We start from the raw sequence: 20,026 nt of genomic DNA, 5'->3' as shown, positions 1-20,026 counted from the left end.
AAATGTGCATTCAACAAAATGGGCAATTGATAGAGCACTTGAGACATTGAAATTTCCGTGACTAGCTGAACGAAGGGGTCTTGCCTTAAGTGGTTGGACGTGAAGGTCTTGCCTTAAGTGATCCAAAGGATACCTCTGTCTTTGTTTGAAGCTAGTAACATTCATCTAAAACATCTTATTTCTAGAACAAATTCTCTTTTCAGTTAAAGGGAGAGCTACCTACCTATTGCTGATCAAAAAATGATTCATACAAAAAGTGTTTTTCTTTTTTAGTAGAATCCGAATCCGCCATAAAATATGCACATTTCATATGAAAATTTGGTCTTGACTTTCAAATGACCTTGAAGGTCACGTTCAAGGTCGCAGCTGAAATAGTCAAAAGATGCCCCCCTTCGAACCCAACAAATTTTATTTGAAACATTTTTTTCTCAAAGCAAATTATTAACCTGTTTTAGGGGGTGGTAAATTAAAATGGGACACCCTGTATATATATCTAACTATATATATATAGTCGTAAGGGGGCCTCGAAATCTGATCCCTCCCCCCCTCTCCCCATAATTTTGTCCCCTCCCCGTCCCCTCCCCAATTGATATTTTTAAGATTGCATAAAAATCAGAGAAATTCACCGTGTTTTCACCGTGTTTTTGAGTGATTTGATGAAATTTTTAATTTTTCATGGCCCCTCCCCACATCAAAAAATAAAAAATGACCCCTCCCCCCCCCCATTTGTTCATTTACATGTTTTTATGCGAATTTTAACAAAATATATTTATGTTTGCATTTTTTTTAATGAATGCCATGTATTTAATTCTAATATTGATAGCATATCAATAGTAGAAGTTCAAAGAAAGCTTTAGCTCACGTATTGAAACCTCGCCATGCATACAGAAAGGATGAGTAAACTAAAAGTTAATCTAAAAATTTTCAAGAAGTAAAGTTTTATATAAAAATGGCTTTGCCTCCCGATATGCTCAGCTTGATCGACCGAACCGTTCAATCGAATGTAAACTGACTGGGATTTTATTAAGCAGTTGCATTTTTTTTTATTAGTATATATAGATAGAACGTTTCGATTACCTTTTTATTTAACTGACATAAAATCAGTATTTTTGAAATATGATAGTGATAAAAGAAAATTACGAGAAGCTGAATTAATAATTTGGGATGAAGCTTCTATGATACCAAAAAATGCTTTAGAAATCGTTAATAAGACTTTGTGTGATGTATGTGATAATGAAGAACCATTTGGAGGAAAATTAGTTTTGTTAGGCGGAGATTTCAGACAAATTTTACCAGTTATGAAATATTCATTCAAAAACACCATAATAATTAATACTATAAAACATTCTTCTTTATGGCCTTTGTTTACCATATTAAAATTACACAAAAATATGCGTTGCAGTAATGAAAAATTTGCTAAGTTTCTATTGGATATTGGGGAAGGAAAAATTGAAAATTTTATAATACCTAAAGAAATGAAAACTGATAATGTTTGTTCAAAAATATATAGAAATTCTAATATTTCTCATTGGTATGACCGAGTGATTTTAGCGGCTCATAATGATGATATCAATAAGTTGAATACTAAAATTTTAAAATATTTGAATGGTAAAATGGAAAGTTATTATAGTATTGATCATGCTACACATAAAGGGGTTGATCAAACAGATCATAATATATATCTCAAATATCCTATAGAAACATTAAATAAAGTAAGAGAAGGTCTCCCACCACATAAATTAGATTTGAAAATAAATGCAACAGTAATGTTGATTAGAAATTTAAATATACATGAAAGATTATGTAATGGGACTAGATTAAAAATTATACGGTTATATAAGTATAATATTGAAGTTCAAATATTAACAGGTGAAAATATGGGGAAGAAAGTTTTTATACCAAAAATAACATTGAACACTGGAGAAAATTCTCCGTTACCATTTATTTTATACCGTAAACAGTTCCCTATCGTTTTAGCATTTTGTATGACAATTAATAAGGCACAAGGACAAAGTTTTGACTCAGTAGGATTGTATATTGATAAACCATTGTTTTCACATGGTCAATTATATGTTGCATTAAGTAGATGTCGAAACCGTGAAAAAATTCATATTCAAAATAATTCAAATGATGATAACTGTATTCAAAACGTTGTATGGGAAGAAATATTTTTTGATATTTCAAATTATCAAATGATGAAATGTTAATATAATTAATTAATTAATCCACAAGTAGTACTGTATCGATACTATATGATAAAAGAAAATATGTCAAAATATTGACACTATATGACAAATAAAAAAATTATATTATCATTTTATGTATACGCAATAAGCAAATATAGTGAGTTATCGACTTAAAAAAAGGTTTTATAAATCGAGGTATTCAATATAGAACAGTTTATATATTGAAAAATATTTTCAGTGGATTAAGCCTACGGGGGATACCACTATAAAAATAAACGCGCCATGATATTTACCTCCATGGTGGTGTGGAAATAATATCATTCATTGAATATAATATTATCAGTTCCTATTTTTTAAATTGCAACATGTAACTTAATCTTACTCAACTCTTCTTTGGGGGGTTGACGAGCGGAGCGAGTAGGGGGACGAAGCCCCACTAGTATATATATATATGGGTAATTCCATAGAATTTTTAACATTCGCAATTCCGGGGGGTCACCGATCCTGCCCGAGGCCTTGATTTGTTGTTGTACATGCAAAAAAAGGACTTTTGGCTATCTCAGTTTTTTTTTTAAATATATATAGCCAGTTATGTATATAAATAGGTAAAAAAAGAGCCTTTTTTTGGCTATTTTTGAAGGATCGTAACTCCGAGAGTTTTTAAGATACCGGGACGGGCGACCTCGCATTCGATTCGTCTTTTCACGTACTTCTCCAAACATTACGGTCCAAAACCTGCAAGAACAGTTCCCTAAGCGCCCGCTCAATGTAAACGAATGGTATCCGGCTACGGTAATGGTCATATTCAAGGACCCGTAGCTCCGTCAATTTTGATTTTTTCGAAAAACGGCAAGGGACTTTTTTGTTTGTCTTGAAAATACCTTTAATTTGCGACCCCGCCCATTTCGCTAGCTTTATTTGGACCAGAGATACAGCTATTTGAAATTGGCTATTTTTCCAAAAATAGCAAAAATTCAAATTTTCAAAGTGGATTTAAAAAAAACCTATTTAATTTTTCGTATATATATATTTTTTAATTTATAGTGCATAGTACGTAGAACGTCCTCCTAAAATTTGGCGAGGGTACTTTGCTTTATTTTCGAGAAAAAAATGTTTGAAAATCTCACTTTTTTAATTGTCGAAAAAAACACCGTTTTCCAGCCCACTCATCTCTGGTTCTAAAACGCCCAACAAAAGTCTGAACAACGAAATAGAAACTCTTATGAAAGCCAAAGAACTTCTACTAACTTCATTCATAAAGACTCAAATACAAATAACTTACATGCATTGAAAGTTGTTTCCAAAATTATGTGATTCTGGCCGTCTATCGAATATTCTCGTAACTGGATCAGGCATCATGTCATATCATACACAAGACAATTTGTTTTCGAGTTTAATTTAATTAGATTTATAATAGTTTCGATTGAGCGAGAAATCACATCTAAGACTAAAAAGAGAGATTTTCAATATGCATCAGCGTTGTCACTGAATAGATGATAGACAATGTCAGATAATTTTTTATAATTATTTTGAAGTTATCAATGACAATGACTGATAAATACAAGAAATACAATTATTTATGTACACTACATTTTTTTATGTATTTGAATTATTTTGACATTCATGAAAGCCTAATATAATATTCGCTAGAAGATTCGCTAAGAAATCTTTTAGCACCTGGTACAAAAATTACTGTCTATAGACAGAGAGATGAAGAATTCCGGAAATATTTTTCAAACGTATTTTTCAACCTTATTTACTGTAATAATGTGAAGAATCTAGTTAGATTATATCGAACTCTAGAAGATCACTCGTCAAATCACTAACGGTTTTTTATTGATTCTTCAGTGGACAGTTCAAAGCTGTACTCCTACACAACGGAAATGATTATGCTCCTCTCCGTATGGGTCACTCTACTACACTAAAAGAGTCATATGAAAGCTTCAAACTTCTACTCGAGAAAAATCAGTACAGAGAACACAATTGGTTAATCTGTGGAGATTCCAAAATGATCAATCTTTTGCTAGGTTTGCAATCTAGTAATACAAAGTATCCTTGCTTTTTCTGCTGGTGGGACAGTCGTACCCGTGATGAACACTGGGTGAAAAAGTTGTGGCCAAAAAGAAATAACATGGAAGTTGGCTCATATAACGTTATCAAAAAAAGTCTAGTCGATACTAAAAAGATATTACTTCCTCTACATATCAAGCTAGGATTAATGAAGCAGTTCACTAAAACACTAGATAAAGAATGCGCATGATTCAAGTATATACAATTCAAATTTCCACGTTTATCAGAAGCAAAGATCAATGAAGGTATATTTGTAGGTCCGGATATTCGAATACTGATAAAAGATGAATAATTCGTAACAACAATGACAAATCCTGAAAAATCTGCTTGAACAAGTTTTGTAAGCGTTATTGAAAATTTTTTAAGAAATCATAGAGATCCAGATTATAAAAATATCGTAACAACAATGCTGAAGAATTTTAAAAATTTGAAATGTTTTATGAGCTTAAAATTACACTTTCTATTTGCGCACTTAGACTATTTCCCTAAGAATATTGGGGACTTCAGTGAAGAAATGGGTGAACGTTTCCATCAAGAGATCAAAGAAACAGTGCGAAATTATCGAGGCCGATGGGACGAAACAATGATGGCGGATTACTGTTGGTCTTTGCAAAGACATAGCTTTTCCAGGAATCATGTTCGACAATCTCATAAAAGATCATTCGAAGAGAAACGGAATCGTTCTCATAAAAAAACAAGTGATTTAGATTCTTGAAATTTTCTTTAGATATAACAGATTGGGATGTGGCGGTCCAGGTTATATATATATATATATATATATATATATACATAGATGAAATAGACCAAACTGTAGTTTTTCAGCCTGGAAATGTTTTTTGAAGAGAATCTTGCCGTTTCTGCCTACTAGCGAAATCGTCAAAATATGAAACTTCAAATATCGATATCTCAACGAAAAAAAAAAGATTTTTCAAATTTGAAAGAAGGGTTTTGAAGGGTTAAAGTTCTTCTTTGAGATGCCGTCGGCTGTTAAAAAAAAAGCTTTTAATAGAGATTTGACATAACCTCAAAGTTAACCAAATAGTGTTTTTTGCACTTTTAAGGTCAGGATATCTTGGGAACCTGACGTGAGGGACAAAATCTGCCGCCGCATTTGGATTCAGTGACTCAAAAACTTTCAGGAGTACCTAGTCACGGTTTTAAATCTTTTTGGCTGTTGCCCTGTGTAATTATTCTACATCAAAAACAATCTTTTTTTCTCTTTGGAGTTTTTTTCTACAGTGCCTAGTTTTCGAGATAATCAAAGATGAACAAAAAAGTGAATTGTTTTACAAAAAACGTTGTAACTTTTTATCGACTCAATAAAAATGGATCCTGTAAACTCATTTTAAAGATAACAGAAATATACAACTTTTACACTTTTGACTTTTAAAATCTATTAAGCCGTTCAAAAGTTATAACCGATTAAAAGTAAAAAAATTAAAAAAAAAGTAATTTGTTTCTTTAACTTGAAAAACACAATTTTTAATTTAATAAGAAAGTGTCGGCGGGATCGGAAGCACACCGTCTCCGGGTCGCCGAGAAGGAGGAAACGAGATAGGACCGGGCAGCACAATGTACGCATGGCACAACACACACTCCCGCCTGGAATTTCCTGACGTCCGCCGCCGGGAATTGCAGTTGTTCTTGGATCCACCAGTAAGAAGATGGACAAGGCCGGCGGCAATAGGGCCAGTACGTACAGTGCCGGAGAAAAATGAGAAGTTCGTAGAAAAACAAACGACTTTCTCAGCATCGCACCTCTCTTTCACACACTCGCTGAGAGAATGCTTCTCTCGCCGCTCGCGCACGTGGGCCAAACTCGCGCGTGTCTCTTTTTCTCCCTCACTTACCTTGCGCGCCAGCTGTCGAAAAAAAGGCATACTAGAAACACAATATATGTGGATACATAATTTAATGCGAATTGAAACCAAGGAGAGAGACATAACGATTAGCGATCGTACTCGTTATACCATACTCTTCCACCATTTTAGGAAAAGATAAAACATTAGCAGCTGGACTGAAATTTTTTTTTTCATAAACTACAAATATTTTGTCCATTTTTATCCATAGTTTGAAACAGATCAATCAATATGCTTTATCCATTTGAAAAAGCCAGAAAAACGTAATCTTACAAGTTAAATTGTTAATAACAAAAAATCGAATAATACTCTCGAAATTTCAATTTAGTAACTCAAAAACACAAAGTAAATCCAAGGTACCAAATGCACTTTAAACAAATACTCTTCGTATCACCAGCGCCTGGACTACGCCTCTATTTCCATCTCTTCCACTTTCGCGCTCCTCGAGATCCGCTGTCTTCCTTCCTTTTCAGCTGTTGGCCACTCCTGGTTCCAGCAATAAGTTCGTCCTCTGCACCTCGAACAGAGAAACAGGCATGAGAGTGTATACATGCAAACTCTCATCCTGAAGGTTGCAAACAGACGACTGTAAGGGCCAAGGGAAAAACCGGCAAAGTCGTGATTCTCCGTTACAATCATTATTGCTATTACGAATGCTATTTTTCTTTTTTTACAAACACCATGACGAATTTATTTGAATGTTTTTTGACAAATATATTCAAATTTATTGAAATATCTATTGTATCTATTATTTAGCGAGTTGACCAATCGCCTACGGGGTCCGTATGTCAGGCCGTAATTGAGACAGTAATAGAAATGGAACTATCCTGCGGTTTTTACTATATGGGTTTGAAAATCTTGTACAGGTCTCTTGGATGATTTTGAAAAGTTGATGATTTTTTATTACGCATGAGTTAAACTATAAGTGCTGTAAGTTAAAAATAAAAAATTAAGAACCAACATTTTTTTTTGAGAAACACAGAAACTATTTTTTTATATTTTTTAATGCATCATCGAATTCCTCATGAAGTTTTATACATAAAACCATATGAATTACTCAATCATCGATAAATTATTACTTGCCTGAAATTTCATTTACTGATCCTCTTAAGACATTGATTAAGCTGATCATGACTATAAGAATTGTAGTGATTCATACCGACCTTGAGGTAACAGAGCTTAAAATAGAATTTTATAAAGGGAGACTCAGTTTTTACCAATTTAAATTGTTGCCCGCGACTCTACCTAATAATTATTTACGCGGGGAAAGAATACGCAATTTCTCCAGCTACTAAGTAACCTGCCGGGTATGCAGGGTGCGACGTTCGCTTACGAGAGAACTTAGGATGGGAAGGATAGAACGCATACGCAACCAAAAATGACATCGACAATTCAATAAAACGAATTGTATTGACGACCCATTTATAAACAAATAAAAATAAAAGATAATACAACAGAAAAAAGAAAGAAAATTATAACCCAGCAATACCCCGTCCGTAAGTCGATTGGGCACGAATGCTCATTCGCGCAGCGGTGAACCTCTCCGTCTAATCACGGAAACCATAAATCACTCAAGCATGACACTAATGCTCACGGTTGAGGGAAAGGGCACCTCGGGTCGACGACACCCGTGGAAATCGCGCGCGTGCCGACTGACGGAAGAGAACACACGCTACCGACGCTGTCACTATTTCTGCTATTGCCGAGAATCTCCGAGCGCCGGTAACAGTTGATGAAGCACCGGCGGATCTGCTGTGAAAGCAGGGGCAATCCACGGGCTCACCGAACACATGAAACGGCCGTATTTCGAAAAATGGCGCAGCGAACCACGGCACTGAGGTGTCTTGTCTTTTCTGATACCGTACCGGCGTCCTGCTCAGGAGGCCCGCTTGACGCTCGCACGCGCATCGCGCTGACCTTCTCACAACCGTCTGTGGGTACAATGCGGCTCTGAGGCACGCTGACATTGCGTACATGGAAACTCACTTTCCTCTCTCTCTCTCTCTCTCTCTCTCTCTCTTGAGCTCTCTACCCCCCCCCCCCCCCCCACTCCCCGTAAGTATCTTTGCATTCACAGGCCGCCGAAAGCCGTACTGCTTCTCGCTCCCAATCAGCACCTCAAACAAACAAACCGAGCATGAGTGGTGCGCTCATGCACATACATGTGCGTTCAATCTGACGAAAGCACACACACAGGTACCAAGAGGCAATGGACGAAGGAAAAATTCGGGAAAGCGGTTTTTCGTCACAACTGGTTGAATTCAGATCAAAATTGCGGACAAAATAAAAAAAAGACGTATGAATAAATACTTGTTCACTATATCTGGTCTGTCGTCGATAGCCTTAGTTGTAATAATTGCTCGTATTTCTTTATCGCGTATCGTTTTTGTCTTTCTCTCCCTACTTAAACTCGATGCCTACCAAATTTTCTGACTAGCTTTTTTCTATTTAGCTTGAGCTCATTAACCCATTAAGGCCCATGCCAAACCTGGGAAAGATAGCGCCAAACTATGCCAATCGTAGCTAAATCGAAAAAAAAAATACCCGTGTATTTTCTTTTGCCATTTTCAATTGTTTATAAAAAATTATTTAAACAAATTATCAAAAAGTTATTATTTTCAAAAAACTGATAGCGGCAATCGATTCTACGGGAAAAAACATGAAAGAAATGTATATAACGTTTTTTTGTCAGACGTCAATTTGTTAGTGTAAAACGGCTATAAACAATTGTAAGTCTGTCAGGTACATGTGTATACGCCAAATCCCAAGCAAAATCTATTGCCGATAGCGCCAAACTAACTATGCCAATCGTAGCTAAATCGAAAAAAAAAATACCCGTGTTTTTTCTTTTGCCATTTTCAATTGTTTGTAAAAAATTATTTAAACAAATTATCAAAAAGTTATTATTTTCAAAAAACTGATAGCGGCAATCGATTCTACGGGAAAAACATGAAAGAAATGTATATAACGTTTTTTTGTCAGACGTCAATTTGTTAGTATAAAATAGCTATAAACAATTGCAAGTCTGTCAGGTACATGTGTATACGCCAAATCCCAAGCAAAATCTATTGCCGATAGCGCCAAATTAACTATGCCAATCGTAGCTAAATCGAAAAAAAATACCCCTGTTTTTTCTTTTGCCGTTCGCAATTGTTTATAAGAAATTATTTAAACAAATTATCAAAAAGGTATTATTTTTAAAAAACTGATAGCGGCAATCGATTCTACGGGAAAAAACATGAAAGAAATGTATATAACGTTTTTTTGTCAAATGTCAATTTGTTCCAAAAACAAATAACTGTAAAATAGCGATTTTCTATAATACTATACATTCAAATTTCAAACCGTTAGCCTACCACTCAAACGTGATCTCTAACACGGTTTCAATAGAAAAAAAATTTTGCAAACTCTTTGCAACTTCGTAACCCAACAATTACTATGTTAGTCAAATTTCCAAATGTACAATTTGTGAAAATTCAAAGCTTTCTGTCCTATTTTCTTAAACAAATTGACGTCTGACAAAAAAACGTTATATACATTTCTTTCATGTTTTTTCCCGTAGAATCGATTGCCGCTATCAGTTTTTTGAAAATAATAACTTTTTGATAATTTGTTTAAATAATTTTTTATAAACAATTGCAAACGGCAAAAGAAAAAACAGGGGTATTTTTTTTTTCGATTTAGCTACGATTGGCATAGTTAGTTTGGCGCTATCGGCAATAGATTTTGCTTGGGATTTGGCGTATACACAGGTACCTGACAGACTTGCAATTGTTTATAGCCATTTTACACTAACAAATTGACGTCTGACAAAAAAACGTTATATACATTTCTGTCATGTTTTTTCCCGTAGAATCGATTGCCGCTATCAGTTTTTTGAAAATAATAACTTTTTGATAATTTGTTTAAATAATTTTTTATAAACAATTGAAAATGGCAAAAGAAAAAACACGGGTATTTTTTTTTACGATTTAGCTACGATTGGCATAGTTAGTTTGGCGCTATCTTTCCCAGGTTTGGCCTGGGCCTTAATAGGTTAATTCCTTTCACGATTTCGCATTTATCAAAATGCACTTCTATGTACATCTATGCAGAAAAAGTTATCGTATAACTTCTATTAATTAAATTACTTTGAATAAACATATAAGTATTTAACTAAAATTATTTATCTCGTGCAGCTTTCCTTCCGATTATCGCCCGTAATAATCTCGTGATCTTATATGATATTACCTGGTGTTCGATTTGAACTTTCCTAACCTTATCATGCGATATCATTTATTTTCTTGTAAGAAATCATGCGGATTTAATTTCAATGATAAGCTAGTTTTGTGAAATCAGGTGATGTATGAAAAATCATATCAAAAATTGTTTCAAATCGTAACATGACGTGTCATCTAATAATATCATACGATTATTTTAACTAAGGAGCGATATTTGAAAATCATATGGAAATGTTAAATAGATTATTTAGCTGTTTGACTTAAATACTACATAAAAAAATTTGCAGTAGTGAATAGGAAGTCAAACGACTAATCTATCAGTAAGTAAACTGGAGCTTTACAAAAATTTATTCAGCTTGTAATGCAGTCGCGTAGTATGGGTTTTTCATATAACGCTAATGATTACATCAATGTGTAGATCTCGAGCCCTATAAAATGCAAAGAGGAACAGGATTAAAAATTTACATATTAGATTGAATAAAATATAAATAATGTCGAAGTTTTTGAATACTTAAAAATATTGAAAAAACAACAGCAATATCCTTAAAATGTCCATTATATCAATGGGTGTCAAATTTTGTGATCATTAATTTTAAATAACAAGATAAGATCCAAAATATAGATACTGTCAGAAAGTAGCTACATAAATAGTTGTAGAATAATGTAATAATAAAGCTTTTTTATAAATGTGTGTAGCAATATTATTATAAAAACTTGAGTCAATAACTGATTTCTCGAAATAAGGATTTTTAATTAATAAGGAGTTAAAATGTAAGTATAGTTGAATTGCTGTGTAGTTAATTACGAACTTTAAATTCATCCATTTTCACTAACTCCACATATTAAGAAAATCGAATTTAAAGAATCAATTACTGTAAAAATGATACAAATTAAACAAATCGAACAGAAAGCATTATTTGTACATGTTGAAAATGGTAAATACCTATTACAATGACAAATACCGTCGAAATACAATAATTATATATTAATTTATACAATTTCAATCTGTAGATATATAGGTTTAAATTGATAAACTATATTATTGATTTTAAAAACCTACGTATTTAATTTTATTCTATTCCAAACAGATCAAGTAATTAAAAATATATTATAACATTTAAGACTATAATCAATGAACAGTTTATTAGAATTGAACGAAATAAACTAATACTTCAACTGAAGTATATTTATTTCATATATTTATAAAACTATGTCTTAAAATCTAATAAATCTCTCTTGAAATTAGAAATACATTTGGTAGATCTTTGATAAAACATAGTTACAAATTAAGTAAACAAACTTTATCATTTTAATACATTATAAAGTCATTTTAATATATTGTTATTTTTATGTATTACAGATTAATTAGGAAGTTGTAAGTAAAATATATTTTGAATCAATAACATGGATTAGCAGTCTTTTATTATTTTATAGAAATCGTTTAAACTTATTTTGTAATTTAAATGTATTGGAATAGAATAAGAGGATTTGTAACTAATCAGCATTGGAATTGCTAAAATAAAATTGAAACTAGTTAGAATAAATTGGCAGGTAAATAAGAAATTTCTAATGACAATCATAAATTGTTTTTGTGAATTCTGGTTGTTATTATGGAAAAAATTATCAGATATATTCGAAGCAATTGAGGAATACATTAATTAATAGAAAATTTAATGTGTATTAATAGGCTAGTTATTCAAATCGATTTTGATTCAATATTAATAGATTCAATACAAATTTTTGACTTTAGAACTAATTTTGATCAGATGAGGTCCACCAAGATATGATATTTTATACTACACAATTCTGTCAATTAATTGGAGGATAATAGAAATAACTGAACAGTATCAAATCGCAATCTATTTTAATTTGAATCAATGTTCTACTTTTAACACAAGTAGTTTTAACATTGAGTTTCAAGATCAGCAACATTATTATATCATTTTTTGACAATTTTAATAACTGTAAAATTAATTATATAAAACATATCATTTGCTGTATTATATCACTATCACAAGGCAAATTTTTATCTTATTAAAAGAAAATTAAATAAAAAAATTTGGTTATATGATTTTAACATTTGCATTTTGCCCTTTATTTAATTTTTGTTTTAAACATCAAAACATCTTTTTCTGAAATGAACAAGCCCATAATTGCTGAATACCCAAAAGTCAATGTTAACTCATGTTTCAATTATAAAACATAAAAAAAAATTTTAATTATGTAAATATCAGTTTTCTGTATATAGAATAGGATTTCAATTGTTATTATATAAACTTTCAAACTTAATAAAAGTCCTCACCCACCATAATTAATGAAAAAGTATAAAGAAAAATTATGAAGTTAAGAATCAATTTTTAAACTTTAAAGTTTTTATGTTTACAATATCATGTTTAAGAATTTTTGAGTTACTACTTACACTACTTTTACCATAATAAATCACTAATTTTTAATATTTCCTAGTATTGTCCTATGTATTTAAGGTTAACCTTAGAGTAAAAATTACAATAATTTAGATATGCGAGTCACGGTTAATAAATAATGTTTTATGTAATTGGTAGTACAAATTATATTAATAAAACAAATTATTATAAAAATATACAAAACTCAATTTTGGTAGACTTATAACGTGGTTAACTCTATTTATAAAGTAATTTTAAAGAAAATTTGCAATTTCTTTTATATGGAAAACAAAATTTAACTACTTTTAAGCAACAGAAACCTGAGATGATATTTATAAAGATATATTCACACAATTTGTAAAAACTTTATCATAACAGGTTATTATTTTATCTCCTTTTTAAAAATTTGAAAAGTTATGAAAAAAACAAATAATTCCTGTTAATAATTTATTTATAAGAACATTTAACAATAATCTATTGGCTAGATAAAAACAAAAGAATGAAATTAATAGATAATTAATTAAATCAATAGCTTGTTAACTTTGTAATTATTGATTCAAGCTGAAAATATACAAAAAGAATGTAGTCAAAATTTTTTAGGTAATAAACAATAAATAGAAGCCTTAAAAATATAAAAATATAAGTATTAATAAGAATTAAAGACATTTTTAAGAAATAGTGTTATACAAGAAAGTTTATAGAATCCATTATTAAGTTATTTCACAAATTAGAAAGGAACTTATGAAATAGCCATAGAAAATAACCAAAGATAAATTAAATAAAAACACAATCTTTTAATAAAATAAATCTACCTTTATAACAGTCACAAATTATAAATAACAAATATAACACATTTATATGTATCTGTTAACACTAAAGCAATTTTCAAAGATTTGAACAATCTCCAAAGAATTAACAATTGATTACATGTCCTAATAATTCAATCTTATATATTCAGTCACTAATTTTATCATTCATTTAATATTACTCTTATCTTGGTTGTTGTATTTTCTTGCAGATTAAAATTAAACCTGTTCTAATCTAACACCTGTTTTAATTTTAACAATAATTTTCATTTACGTCTTTTATAAATTAATTCTGTTTTATTGATATACTTTTCGTCTTAAGTAGCATATATTTTCATTAAAAATTAATGATGTTAATCAGGAACATTCAAATACGTCAGACAGCAATTTTAATGCGTAGCGAAAATATGTGGTATGTTCTTCTTACCTACTGCTTAAATGCTGAATTAAACAAATGAAATGTAAATGAACAGAATCATTTAACAAATATCTAGTATTGAATTACAAATTACAAAATGGCTATAAACAATTCCAATAACAGAAAACCTATATTGTTTTTAGTTTACTACTACAAAACGATGAAGTATTCACGGACTTGACTCACTTGACTTCTATGAAACGGTAAGATATACATTTTTGTGTACAGAGGCTTTATAATTTAGAATACTTCAATTAGATTGTGGTAATAAGTCTGACTCAAGATGAACTCGTTAAGCTCATAACATATTAAGAAAACGAAAAAAAAGAACTGTTCAACTGTACTCACCTTTAGAGTTTTTTGCAATAAATTTTCTTTGTACGATGTCTAAAAATAATTGAATAAAACTTTATGACATATATATGAATTTAAAATTTTAAATGTTTCCAAATTTAAAATTGTAACGTTTAATTGGCTTAATTTATTTCTTAGTATTTTGTGTTTTGGTCGTAAATCACTAAACTCCCCGAATTGACCTACATAATTAATAAATTATAAGGAAAATATATATAAATCATCAAATTTTGTATTGCCCATTACAACGATATTATCTATTTAATTTGCTATATAAGAGTTTTTCCACAAATAATTAATAATGATCATTTTCATTCCGAACGACTTTGAGTACCGATATCTTCTTTATTAATTACTACTTCCAAATCAACGAAGTTGCAAAAAAATCTATCAAGTCGATTTAATTTACCCAGTCTACTGTATTTGAAGAAATAGCTTGTAATATACATATATATAAACATATATATGTATCCTTCGTACAGTACGCATGCGCTAGCGTGCGTGGTATGTATGCATTCGTACCCTACGCGGCATTGAGAGTTCAGCGCTCAAACTGAAAAGAAATTTTGCTTTTGCTACTAATAAAGTATTCCTTTATTGCACAGGCCTACAAAAAAAAATGAACTTATATGTCCATGGACAAAAGCTATGTACTCCTATGTATTTTTGCGCGCTGAGTCCGAATCTTGCATTCATTTAACCTCACCACGTCGGGTTCAAGGGCATTTGAAGGTCAAATGGCAGAAATCAGCAATAACCAATACAAGACTGTTAAGTTTTGGGGGGCGCTGAATCTAAATCCGGTATTTGTTTTTCTCCATAAGGTAAGTTTGAAAGTAAGTTCAAGGTCAAAGCTGTTTATTCTAGGAAAAATGAATTTTTGACTGCAGATTCTGAAAGAGTGGGAAATTTTATGTCCAGATAGATAGTCAATTTTTTTTAATATAACCCTCAAGGTCATATGAAGGTCACTTAATCTTGTTGGATGGAGGATTCGTATGAAAATAAGATAATAGATTTTCATGGGGTAAACTATTATGTTGTTATGTTTTCATGGTCAAATTCGGTGTCCGTTTGTCTCCATCAGGCCGGATTGGAGGTCGTTTGAAGGTCAAATCCTCGACAATTAGTGAAATCGAGTCAAGTTATCATTCTGACATATTTTTTCGGCCGTTAAATCCAAATATAAAGACTGCTTAGTACCTCAGGGTCAAAGTGAAGGTAATTCCAAGGTCAAATATACATTTTTTTTACAAAAAAAAGGAATTTTAACCACAGGTTCAGGAAAAATGGAAAATTTTACATCTTAATGAATGATGTGCAATATATTACTATTTGAGAAAAATAGTGGAACTGACCAACCGTCGCATGACAAACAGCCACACGCGGAGACATGGGTATCATGTATTACAAAACTCATGATTTTCTTTTTTTTTCTTGTTCTTTTATCTTCGAACGATTGGTGTAGGGAATTCCGCTTTCTTTTCTTTCCGTCGATAATGTGTTCTCTTTTCAATGTCCAACCATAGTCTGCTATCATATTTATGTCCCATCGGCCCTGGTATCGCTGTTCCATCACTTTAATATCTTGGTAAAACCGTTTCCCGTGTTCTTCTCTATAATCTCCAAGATTTTGTAGAAAGTAGTTTAAGTGTGAATGAAGAAAGTGTAGCTTGTAATTCATCAAGCAACCCAAACTATTGTAATTTTTGAGTAAGTCTTCAACTACGTAGTTTTTTGTAGTTCTCGCTCTTGTGATTCCCTAAGAAGTTTTCCACTACCTCCTTGAAGCTAATCCATGCTGCTGTCTCTTTATCGTCCATCTTGTCTATGAATGCTTTATATTTTAACAATGTGCGAATTTGGGGATCGTCAAATATACCTTCTTTCAATTTAGCGTCAGATACTCCTGCAAATTTCGTTCCCAGGTACGAGAAACATTGACCATCTTTATGCAACGCTTTAACAAATTGTTTTATTAAACCAAGTTTAATATGGAGAGGAGGAAGAAGGACCTTGGATGTCTCTAATAATGGCTTGTTAATGATGTTATTCTTACGGGGTTCGAAACGTTGATCTATTAGGCCATTCTACTTTTACATAATGATTCTTACGATTCCTGCTATCCCACATGCATAAGAAGTATGGAAACTTTCTAGAGCCTGATTGCTAACCTAACATGATGGTAAGAATCTTGAGATCACCACAGATTAGCCAGTTGTGTTCCTTGTACTGTATTTTATTTAATACCAACTCAACATTTTTGTAATCTTCTTTCAGGGTAACCGAATGAGCCACATGTATTGAAGAATATTTATTGGTGTTATGTAATAGTACAGCGTTTAGGCTTCGCTTAGAAGAATCCAGAAATAATCTCCATTCCTCAGATTTATAAACATCCTTCTTAAATCCGCCAATCAGACCCTTAATATTGTTACAATATACGAGATCATTCTCCGCAAAGAAATATTTTCTGAAGTCTTTTTCTCTATTCCGATAGTAAGAACATTCAGTATCTTTCGTCAGTAAATTTTTTTCCTTCAACCTCGAAGCAAGTAACTCTGCTCCCTCCTTTGAAAAGCCTAACTCTCTAAATAGGTCTTTCAGTTATTTCTGATAAAATTCTTCTTTTATCTTTGTTTGTGATCCAGATAGCATATATTCGTCATTACTCTCATCCGTTTCTTCTCTTTCACTTTCTGCTTCATCATAACTAGAAACCTCTAATTCAGTAAATGCAAAAGAAAGGTCACTTTCTACATCTGTATCTCTTTTTTCTATTGGAGTTATAAACGGCTTCACCACACTAGACACACTCGCGTACACAATTTTGTGGACATTAAATGAGTTAAAACCTTTAGTTTTTGTCATACAAAAATAACGATTTTCTACATTTAATGGCTCACTCTAAACCATAGGTTTAACAAATTTGAATGGAGTTTTGTTCTTTTTGTACCGGCTGAACATCAGCCTACAGCTATTGCATATCAATTGTGGCAGCCAATCTTGCTCACTATCAGTGACTTTACAGCAGAAACACTCATCGTATACTAATTTCAAATCATCTGTAAATTGCCGAAGATCCGACTTTTTCAAAAAGTATTTGCCACATACATAGCAAAAGGAATTCACTTTTTGATTACAATGAGAATTAGAGAGTATTCTTGAACTGTTGTACTTTACAGAGGCCAAGTTTTCAATCACTGTAGAGCTACAGTCGCATGATGACGACGATTGCGGACCTGCTTGCTCATCCTGATCAATTGCCGATACTGGGCATCCGAAACCCTGCATCGTACCTCTTCGTGTGTTAATCATGACGGCATGATGCCTTAACCCCAGGGTTTTGCCGGAAAACAAAAAGCGAAAAAAAGTCGTTTTCCGCCATCACCACGTGGAGGTACCCTGAGTTGCAGTACACGATTATTCCGGGAGTATGATAAAAAAAATTAGTAAAGGTCACAGCTGGGTGTAAAATTCTCTATTTTTCCTGAATCTGTGGTTAAAATTTCCTTTTTTAGTAAAAAAATGAATATATGACCCTAAGGTACTAAGCCGTCTTTATATTTGGATTTAGCGGCCGAAAAAATATGTCAGAATGATAACTTGACTCGATTTCACTAATTGTCAAGGATTTACCTTCAAACGACCTCTAATCCGGCCCGATGGCGACAAACGGACACCGGATTTCAATTCGGCGACCATGAAAACAACGACATAATAGTTTGCCCCATGACAATCTTATTGTCATACGAATCCTCCATCCTACAAGATTAAGTGTCCTTCATATGACCTTGAAGGTTAAATTAAAAAAAAATTGAATATCTATCTGGACATAAAATTTCCCGCTCTTTCAGAATCTGCAGTCAAAAATTCATTTTTCCTAGAATAAACAGCTTTGACCTTGAACTTACTTTTAAACTTACCTTATGGAGAAAAACAAATACCGGATTTAGATTTAGCGACCCCAATACTTAACAGATAGATGTCTTGTATTGGTTATTGCTGATTCCTGCAATTTGACCTTCAAATGCCCTTAAACTCGACGTGGTGAGGTTAAATGAATGCAAGATTAGGACTTAGCGCGCAAAAATACACAGGAGTACATAGCTTTTGTCGATGGACATATACGTTCATTGTTTTTTTCTAGGCCTGTGTTATCAAACCATTTTTATTGCTACTTAAATGACGTTACTTCATAAAAAATGAAAATAGTTGAATAGTTTTTTCAAACACATAATATTCTTTTATAGTTGAACGCAATAGCTTTTACAACGAAAGTAGACACTTAAAGAAGTTCAAATCAATTGATAAAGGTTCATAATTCCTCATTGACCCTGAGATGGAGCGCATATGATAAAAAAAAAACATTTTTATAGCGAGGGAAGCGAAAAGATAAAGTGCATAGTGAAAAATAAGAAAAATGAAGTAGCAGAAGGAGCGCCTAGCTGCAACGAGAAAACGTCTATTCAGCTTAATTTTGAGTTTTTTTTTCATGTTGAATAGCCAGACTCCAATAAATTTTGATTAAAATAGACCGATCATTAATTTTTTTTATTTTTTAACATAAAAGTGATTGCTCAATGTTCTGTTAAAAAAATTGTTTGTTAGAACATCAATTTATTTACATGTTGATTAAATGACCTCTTGGAGAGTAGGTAAAAAAGGTCGACCGGAAGGTAAACGCCCGTGGCGTTCCGATATGCATTGCAACGGTAGTCGATTCAATTAATCGAACCGTTCGCGATTCTGATTTTCGCGCGTTAGTTCTAAGTATTGAGAGAGAGAGGGGGCGCGCGATCTTTTAAATTAGCAGTTACGTCTCAGCTGTTACGTGTGGAGTACCGCCAAAATAGTTTTGCACATTGTTTCACCGATTTGCCAATAAATAGTTTATTTGGATTTTGGATACGTGTGCAAGGGTGAGCGAGGAAGCAGCAACAGTAGCAGCATCGCAAAAGCAGCAGCATAAGTGACAGCTATTAAACAGCGGATTTGCGATCGAGGCAGCACAGCTGATTTGGATCGGAGGAGCACCTTTAATATGCTTCAACAATTACGGCTGATCACCGTAATTGCACCGCAGGGTAGGTGCACCTCCCTTAATTATCGCGCGACATAAAATATTTGATATTTTGTCCAACTGTGTTAGCGTTGATTTTTTGTATTCGCGCCGAGCGTTAGATCGCGCCAATTTTCGTATCTTCTCTCTCTCTCTTTCTCACCGAAAGTTATTTAATTGTAAATCCTGTTCGCGTGCGTCAGTCTTTCGGCCCGACAAAGATTGTAGTAATTTTTATTAATAAAATCTATTAAAATTATTCGCCGATTTCGTCATATGATTTTTCCTAGTAGTTTAAACAATTAGAAAAAGCTTAGGTTTTAATCCTATTATAGCTAGGGGATTAAGTGGATTTGGAGTAAAGTCGCTTACACTTGAAACTTATCGTGTGTCACTAGGCACGTGACTTAAGGTGAGTTCAACTCTGCTTGATCGAAGACAACTAAGTTAAGTCACCTGACGTTAAGGCGAATACACGTATTAACATACGTGTTAACGGAGCGGTGGTTTGCTCTGCATCGTGGGAGTTTGCTCTTAAATAAATTTCTCAGTTTGCAGGTTTATCCCCCCGTTACAGCATAAACAAAAAGGTTTATGCACTTTTTTAAAAAAACAAAAAATGCATTTATCTCGAAAACCCCATTTTTTT

The 20,026-nt window shown here is 32.5% G+C and overlaps 1 protein-coding gene across 5 annotated transcripts in view; it reads right to left on the bottom strand.

Moving 5' to 3' along the window:
• The window catches only part of LOC131670719 (furin-like protease 2), a 1,261,737-nt gene extending 1,247,162 nt beyond the window's left edge, over positions 1 to 14,575 (bottom strand). For 3 of the 5 annotated variants that reach the window (XM_058946600.1, XM_058946562.1, XM_058946592.1), the window contains exon 1: positions 13,971 to 14,244. The gene's annotated coding sequence lies outside the window, so the exon portion shown is untranslated. Of the gene's footprint in view, positions 1 to 6,475; positions 6,627 to 13,970; positions 14,245 to 14,309 lie in introns of those variants that run through there. The other 2 variants (XM_058946572.1, XM_058946583.1) reach the window with 2 other exon arrangements.
• Between the last annotated feature and the right edge of the window lie 5,451 nt (positions 14,576 to 20,026).

Source organism: Phymastichus coffea, unplaced genomic scaffold (assembly GCF_024137745.1).
Source record: "Phymastichus coffea isolate CEN01 unplaced genomic scaffold, Cenicafe_Pcof_1.1 PCOF00009, whole genome shotgun sequence".
Lineage (NCBI taxonomy): Eukaryota > Metazoa > Arthropoda > Insecta > Hymenoptera > Eulophidae > Phymastichus > Phymastichus coffea.
The sequence above is the reverse complement of the archived record's forward strand: the minus strand, read 5'-3'. Positions and strand labels throughout refer to the sequence as shown.